Source organism: Heteronotia binoei, chromosome 13 (genome assembly GCF_032191835.1).
Source record: "Heteronotia binoei isolate CCM8104 ecotype False Entrance Well chromosome 13, APGP_CSIRO_Hbin_v1, whole genome shotgun sequence".
In the NCBI taxonomy this organism is placed as follows: domain Eukaryota; kingdom Metazoa; phylum Chordata; class Lepidosauria; order Squamata; family Gekkonidae; genus Heteronotia; species Heteronotia binoei.
In genome coordinates, this window is record NC_083235.1 from 65,276,461 (window position 1) to 65,284,480 (window position 8,020).

The 8,020-nt window shown below is 44.5% G+C and overlaps 1 protein-coding gene across 1 annotated transcript in view; it reads right to left on the minus strand.

The window, feature by feature from the left end:
• Positions 1–8,020, minus strand: part of ACSF2 (acyl-CoA synthetase family member 2) — an 80,007-nt gene that overhangs the window by 12,237 nt on the left and 59,750 nt on the right. The gene's annotated exons all lie outside the window — the stretch shown is intronic.

The following is an 8,020-nucleotide window of genomic DNA, read 5'->3' on the forward strand; positions in this document are numbered from 1 at the left end:
TTGCAAGACCGCCGTACGTCTCGAATGTTTTAAGTACATAACTATGTGAATGTTTAGATTTTAATTATGTAAATTGTGGAATGTCTAATTTTTATGCATAATTTTATATTTTTATGTCAGATTTTATATGTTGTAAGCCGCCCTGAGCCACCTGGTGGGAAGGGCGGGATATAAATCACAAATAAATAAATAAATCCCCTAGACTGGGTTGTCAGTTTTTCTTTTTTTTGGGTGGGTCTCAAGGCAGAAATTCAACTGATGAAGCTCTTATCCTCGCCATCTCTGAACCAGGAAAACCTTCATTTGTTGCATCCCTGCTTGCCATACTGCAGCAGTAAAGGCAGAGGAGCTGCACAGACCATCCGGCTCCTGAACGCTTCTGAAGAATATGCGCCAGGTTCTCCATTCCATGCCTGTGCAGCAATGCAAGGGAGACCAGAGGGCAAAGGGGCAGCGGCGACAACTCACAGGAGCCTTGAGGCACCAATAAAACTAACATTATTATTTTAGCACCAGTTTGTATAGAGCCCACTCCCACTGATGCATGTATTAGGTCCTTATATGGCAATCACACACGCACAGACACACATCTTTATAAATGATTTGGATGAAAGAGCAGAAGGAATGCTTATTAAATTTGCAGATGATACTAAATTGGGAAGGGGACCAAATCAGAGTCAGGATACAGGATGATCTTGAGAGGCTGGAAAACTGGGCTAAAACAAATAAAATGCATTTCAAAGGGGGATAACTGTAAAGTTCTGCATTTAGATAGGAAAAATCAAATGCATCATTATAGGATGGGGGAGACTTGTCTCACCAGTAGCATGTGCGAAAAGGATCTAGGGCAGCGGTCACCAACCTTTTTTGGCACCAGGGACCAGTTTTGTGGAAGACTTGAAGGGAATGGTTTCAGGATGATACAATTGTGTACTTTATTTCTATTATTACATTGCAATATATAATGAAATAATTATACAACTCACAGCCCAGTTGCTATCAGGTCATGGCCCAGTACTGGTCCATGGCCTGGGAGTTGGGCACCTCTAATCTAGGGTCTTCGTGGACCATACACTGAGCACGAGTCAGCAGTGTGATGTGGTAACTAAAAAGGCAAATGCAATTTTTGACTGTATCAAGAGTAGTAGAGTATCCAGACTGTGCAAAGTGATGGTATTGCTTTGCTCTGGTAAGACCTCACCTAGAGTACTGTGTTCAGTTTTGGGCATCACAATTTACAACGGATATAGACAAGCTGAAGCTGTACCCAGATGAGGGCAATGAAGACGGAGAGGGGTCTGGATACCAAATCCTATGAGGAAAGGTTGAAGGACTTCAGTATGTTTAGCCTGGAGAGGAGATGACTGAGAAGTGATGTGATAACCATCTACAAGTACTTGAAGGGCTGTCATATAGGGGATGGTGCAGAGTTGTTTTCTGTGGCCCCAGGAGGTTGGACTAGAACCCATGGGTTGAAATTAAATCAAAAGTTTTCAGCTAAACATTAGGAAGGACTTCCTGACAGAGCAGTTCCTTGGGAGATGGTGGAGGTTTTTAAACAGAGGTTAGATGGCCATATGACAGCAATGCTGATTCTGTGAACATAGGAAGATCAAGAGGAGGAGGACAGGAAGGGTTGCATCAGTGCTTAATTCTTGTGGCCCTTTCTTACACACCCAGGGAAATGCTGATTGCCATTTTGGGGTCAGGCAGCAATTTACCTCCAAGCCGGTTTGGTTAGAGAGCCTGTTTTGTTTTGATTTTTTTGCCATCTCCTAGGCATGGAGCAGGAGTCCTTGGGTGTGTGTTGGGGGGAGGTATTTGTGAATTTCCTGCATTGTGCAGGGGGTTGAACTAGATGACCCTTCCAATTCTATGATTCTAAGGTTATAATGAAAAAAAAGTTGTAAACAGCAGGGTTAAAGGGGCACATCAGCAGGAACACCCAGTGTGGTGTAGTGGTTAAGAGTGTTAGTGAGTATCTGGGACATCCCATTTATGCCACAGAAGCTTGCTGGGTGACTTTGGGCCAATCATACTTTCTCAGTCTAACTTATCCCACAGGGTTGTTATGAGGATAAAACGGAGAATAGGAGAATGGTGTAAGCTGTTTTGGGTTCTCACTGGGGGAAAAGGCAGGGTACAAATGAAGTAAGTAAATAAATTATTCTAACTTTTTATTTATTGGTGCCCTTCAACAGTCAGGTAGACAAGAGAAATATTGCTATTGATCCAATCGATCTGCAAGGTGGGTTCTATACATTCAGACTACTCACTAAAAATAGGGGTGAATTGCCCATAAGCCATCATTTCTGATTCTTGTCTACAGGTTTTAGCCATCAATTTGGATCTATACCAGATGCTGAGAGCCAGAATTTAATTATTTTCAGACAGTGCTGCATTCTGTCACCTCAGGGCTTGCCAGATGGTATGCAAGTTAACTTTAATGAAAATAAAAAACATAGGGGATGTGGTAATAAGAACGGAGTACATCCAAAACTAGTAGTACCAAAACAGTCCTCGGTGGTGACACCATTGAAACACCCTAAAATCTATATTTATGCTGTTTTGAAAATGGTGTGTTTATTTGCTTAGCCCACAAGAGCCTCTGTGGAGAGGCAGAGGGGGAGTCCAGCCTTCGTAAATTATTAACCACTCGATTCACACGCTTTGCACAGGAGCGAATGTTTGAAGAACTGTTAATCAATTAAGAAAGAGGGGAACTGCAGGATAATCCCAGCCTCTGCTGAGATGTCCTAGTGATGCCAGCCTCGTGAGGCCTCCAAGATGAAGGACTGAATAGAGGCCCAGTAAATTGTGGTATTTGTTGCCCCGCAGGAGAAAGAGCACGGACACTGGAAGCACTGTCACTGACTTACCACATGCCACCCAGGAGACACTGGCACAAACTAGGTAAACTGTGGACTCGTGAAGATCACTGCCTGCTCTTTGCCCAGTAAAGAACTGTGAAATGTAATGGGCAAATACTAAATCCTGCCCAGGTGCCATCAAGACGGTCAAGGACAAACAGCAGAGATTCCACAGTCCCTCCCTCAAGGAATAATGCCAACCCATGGCAAGAACCGGATGACCCCAGCAGCCTACTGGAGTCCCTTTCCTGAGGTAACAGGGGGAGCCCAAAGTATTTTCAGAAGGAAGAATTTCCCTTCTGTTAAAGTGGACTAAAAGCCAGTCTCTGCCCTCAGCCCATAGGAATGTTCCAAATCAAAGCAAGTGGATATTGATTAAGCCCGTGTGGACTAGAAACGGGGAAACCTGAGTTCATCCTTTCCCTCACACACACAGTATACAAAGCTCACCGACTCTGGGCAACTCTCTTTCCGCTCAACTTCCCTCACAATGCGGTTAAGGAGGATAAAATGGGACGAGAAGGCTGACCTATACTACCCAAACTTCCTGAAGAAAGGGGAGGGTTAGAAAATGATAAATTAACCCAAGAGCAAATAAAAAAAAATGTGCCATGCATAGCACAATCAGTATGTCTATCTATACGTCTATGTCTATAATTTTAACCTGCAATGAAAAAAAAAAACCTTACTGCCAAAAACTGACAGAAACTGTTCCTCTGCTGTTCGCTGGCTTGGGAGAACCGTTTGCTTCAATTACAATAGGTTTAAATGCTCCAGAGGGGTAGCTGTATTGTAGCATAATAGAATTCTGGTGGCACCTTAAAGACTAACAACATTCTTCTTAGCATGAGCTTTTGTGAGTCAGAGCTCACTTCTTCAGAAGGAAGGAAACACTTTTGCACATATGTATAAGGAAAACTACAGAGGAGTGAGGGAGGAGAAAATGGGGTAGAGAAAGGCTTGATGTGGATCCTGTCATAATATTTTCAGATGTAATTGTGTGCGTAACCCTCCCTCTCCCCTCTGTAATTTTCCTTACAAACGTGTGCAAAATTATTTTCTTCCAATATGCTTCTGAAGAAGTGATCTCTGACTCACCACATTATGATGAGCAGTTCAGACATCTTCCCTGGAATTTCTGCTGGTAGGAGGTCACATTTTCTTTGAATTGTATGCTCTTAGCATGTTATGCTTGCCATATAGACTGGGCTAACATGACTGCTATGGGTGTCCACTGGGTTTCACCTGTGATCTGAATTGCAAAAAGCAACACAACTCTCTCACATATACCTCTGCACTATTTTACGACTATTTCAATTTCTAGCTTTTGTCCATCTTTTTAAAACATTTAAGTTTTTTTTTTAAATTAAAACTCGCGAAGCCCGTTAAAAACTTCTTTGTGAGCTGTTTACTAAGGAAACAATGGCACGCCTATCCCCCTCTGGTTACTTTTCCGTAACTTGATATAGCCTGGGGACTGGCAGGATTTGTGCAAAGACAGAAATGCAGCTGACGCTGACACTCACTGAGTGCATTTCTAAATAAGCTCTAATTGTCAAGTGGAGACCAAGGGAATCTGAACTGGAAAGGCATGTCTTTGCCAATTCAATGTTATGAAACATATGATAAACCAATGACCAAAATGTTGATAAGCTATTAACAGAAATATTCTTACAAATGTCCTAATAAGTTAATGCATGACCTTCTCCCTAAAAACTAACATTGACCATAAGCATAAATCAGATAACTTAATTATTCCACGAGTTATTGTTTTCAGCGGGACCAGAAACAAACCAAGGTTTTTCATTGCTATTGATGAATTAAAATTTTCCACCTCTTCCTCTCACCTGCTCATATACTTAGCAGCTTAATGGCAGCATGCTAAATGACCATAATTCACCAGGATTTATTTTCTTATTCTCATCTTTAACATCTGACACTTCTTTGCATCTTTTGAGCTATGAACCAGCCTGACTGTTACATCTGTCCATGAGCCATCCCTGCCCCGCCTTCAAAGGTGAAATGGGCTGCCACGAAGAACATAAGAAGAGCCCTGCTGGATCAGACCAGTGGTCCATCTAGTCCAGCATCCTGTTTCACACAGTGGCCAACCAGTTCTTCTGGAGGGACAACAACACAGCATAGAGGCTAAGGCCTTTCTCTGATGTGACCTCCTGACTCTGGGATCCAGAGGGTTAGTGCCTCTGAGTGTCGAGGTTCCCCTTCATCACCATGGCTAGTAGCCACTGATAGACTTATCCTCTGTGAATCTGTCTAATCCCCTTCTTAAGTTGGTTTTTTTCCATGGCCATTACTGCATCTTCTGGCAGTGAATTTCACATTTTAATCACTTTCTGTGATAAGCAGTGAACAGTGACTTAGAGGACATCCTTTGGGCAGAATAAACCAGCCATCTAAATCTCCTTCAGGGAAAATTCAAGAAAGATTTGACAATCTGTCTGTGGAGATAACTCTCTACTTCTGCACCCTTGGATGGTCGGTAAAAAGAAAATAAGTGAGCAGGATTGGATAATATTGTTCTTACCCTTGCTCATACTGGAAGTGTGAAGAATTCCACGTCCAGGAGCCAGGACAATGTATCTTGGATAGTCTGAGCTTTGCACAAGCACACCCAACATGGATGACATTGTAACGGCTACAAAGATAAATGAGAGACTCGGGGCCAAAAGAGAGTGGTGGGTGGCAGAAGAACAAAGATCTCAGTGCTGGACTGCAGTTCATGAGGACAGCTGGAAGGAATGCAAAGGCAGAGAACCTGAGGAAGCTGGCATCGGAGAGCAGGAACTCAAAGAAGGTGTGAGGTGATCAAAGGAGACAAAACTGACAGGAGGGCTGGCATACCAAAGAGAGGCGAAGCAGCCAGACGTTGCAGCCTGCAGAAGAGGAGCAGACAGAACACCAGAGGTGGAAACTCACAGAGGAAAAGAGCACAGGGCACACGAATAAGCAGAGGTTCAGGAGAGTTAAGAAATCCAGTGGCACTGCTAAGGGCACACGAATAAGCAGAGGTTCAGGAGAGTTAAGAAATCCTGTGGCACTGCTAAGGGCACACGAATAAGCAGGGCACACGAATAAGCAGAGGTTCAGGAGAGTTAAGAAATCCAGTGGCACTGCTAAGGGCACACGAATAAGCAGAGGTTCAGGAGAGTTAAGAAATCCAGTGGCACTGCTAAGGGCACACGAATAAGCAGAGGTTCAGGAGAGTTAAGAAATCCTGTGGCACTGCTAAGGGCACACGAATAAGCAGGGCACACGAATAAGCAGAGGTTCAGGAGAGTTAAGAAATCCTGTGGCACTGCTAAGGGCACACGAATAAGCAGGGCACACGAATAAGCAGAGGTTCAGGAGAGTTAAGAAATCCAGTGGCACTGCTAAGGGCACACGAATAAGCAGGGCACACGAATAAGCAGAGGTTCAGGAGAGTTAAGAAATCCAGTGGCACTGCTAAGGGCTTGGCTGAGTTCCCAGTACTGAGTTCTCCACTGTCCCAGCTCCACGGGAAGGTTTTAAAATATTACAGTATTATTTTGCCAACATTAAAAGTTGTCAGAATCTTAACCTAAAATCAGCACGCACTCCAAAACATCAAAAATACCCTCCAATCCCAACTCCAGTCAAAAGCCCCTTTGAAATGCACATCTTCAAAACAGAGGCTTGGCCGCTGTCATCCAGTTAAACATAACACCTCACTACGCATGCTCAGCCACACCTCCTTTCAACAATGGAAAAAGCCAGACAGCCCCGTGAATAAATCCCTCCTCTGTGTCCTAAGTCAGTTCTTAGATCCCCTCCCTTTCTTGAGACTGTCTCACCTCCGTAAACACCCCAGGCAGCTGAGCATTTGTAGCAAGCTTCAGCAGAAGCCTCAACAAGGTCACAGTTATATGTCCAGCTCCCAGCTGTTTGCTGCAGCCAACACCTGGCTAGAAACCAGCTCAAAATGTTCCATCTCCAGCTTCCATCCCCAGCTCCTTCTTAGCCTCTCTCTTGCCCACACAGTATGCAAAAGAGCGGGACCTGGGTCTGGCTCACTTCACTTTTTTTTGTTCATATAATTGCTGCTACTCTCTTTAAAACAGACTGAACTAGGCACCAATTCCTCCTTCACCTCAGAGTTCTTTTTTGAGGATTAAAGCTGAGAACTCTTCTTAGAGCGCTTACCTGGCCATGTAAACAGAGGGTGTTTTCGCACTCACGTTTTACTGGCGCCACGACCCTCCTGACGCCGGCGAATCTGCATGGATTTCGCACCAGAAGCGCCGGCGCTCCCAGAAGCGCCGGCTACTTCCGTCGCTAAGCCAGCGCAAACGTTTTCCTGCATCTTTGCGATTTCCGTTTGCGCTGGCTTAGCGACGGAAGTAGCCGGCGCTTCTGGGAGCGCCGGCGCTTCTGGTGCGAAATCCATGCAGATTCGCCGGCGTCAGGAGGGTCGTGGCGCCAGTAAAACGTGAGTGCGAAAACGGCCAGAGTGAATGCACCACCAAGTGGATCCCTCTAACTTTCAAATTAGACCCTGGAGAAGTGGGGACCTTCATCTCCATGCGGTTCTTTTAGTTTAGTGTGATACAGTATGCCTTTATCCTCCAGTTCCATTTGTTCAGTTAAGCTGGGGACCACAATATACAAAGTACGCGGAAGGGAAGGAATTCCATGTGGGATGCCACATACCATGGATATGGGGTGCCAAAGTTAGATGTCAAATTAATTTAGGAGACAGTGTGACCTGATCATTTTTTAAAAAAAAGCAGCCATTAAGTCACAGCTGGCTTACGGTGACCCCATAAGGTTTCCAGAGATGGTTTGCCACTGCCTACCTCTGCCTAGCAACCCTAGACGCCATGCTGAAAAGAGGAACAACAGAGCAGCATAGGGTGAGTGCAAAATCGGCCACAGTGCTTGATGAGTCTCTAGACATGACTGATTGAGGACCCTAGTTCAGGTTTTGCAGGACCATGATTTAAGGTTAGACCTTGCATGTATACAGCAGGCATTCAAAGTGCTTTACATATGACAATATGGCCAAAACTTTACCTGGAAGGTACATTGGTATAATTACCCTGGAAGGTAGATTGGTATCATTATCCATATATTGCGGATGGGGGGAGTTGAAATGGAGCTTACAGCCACTT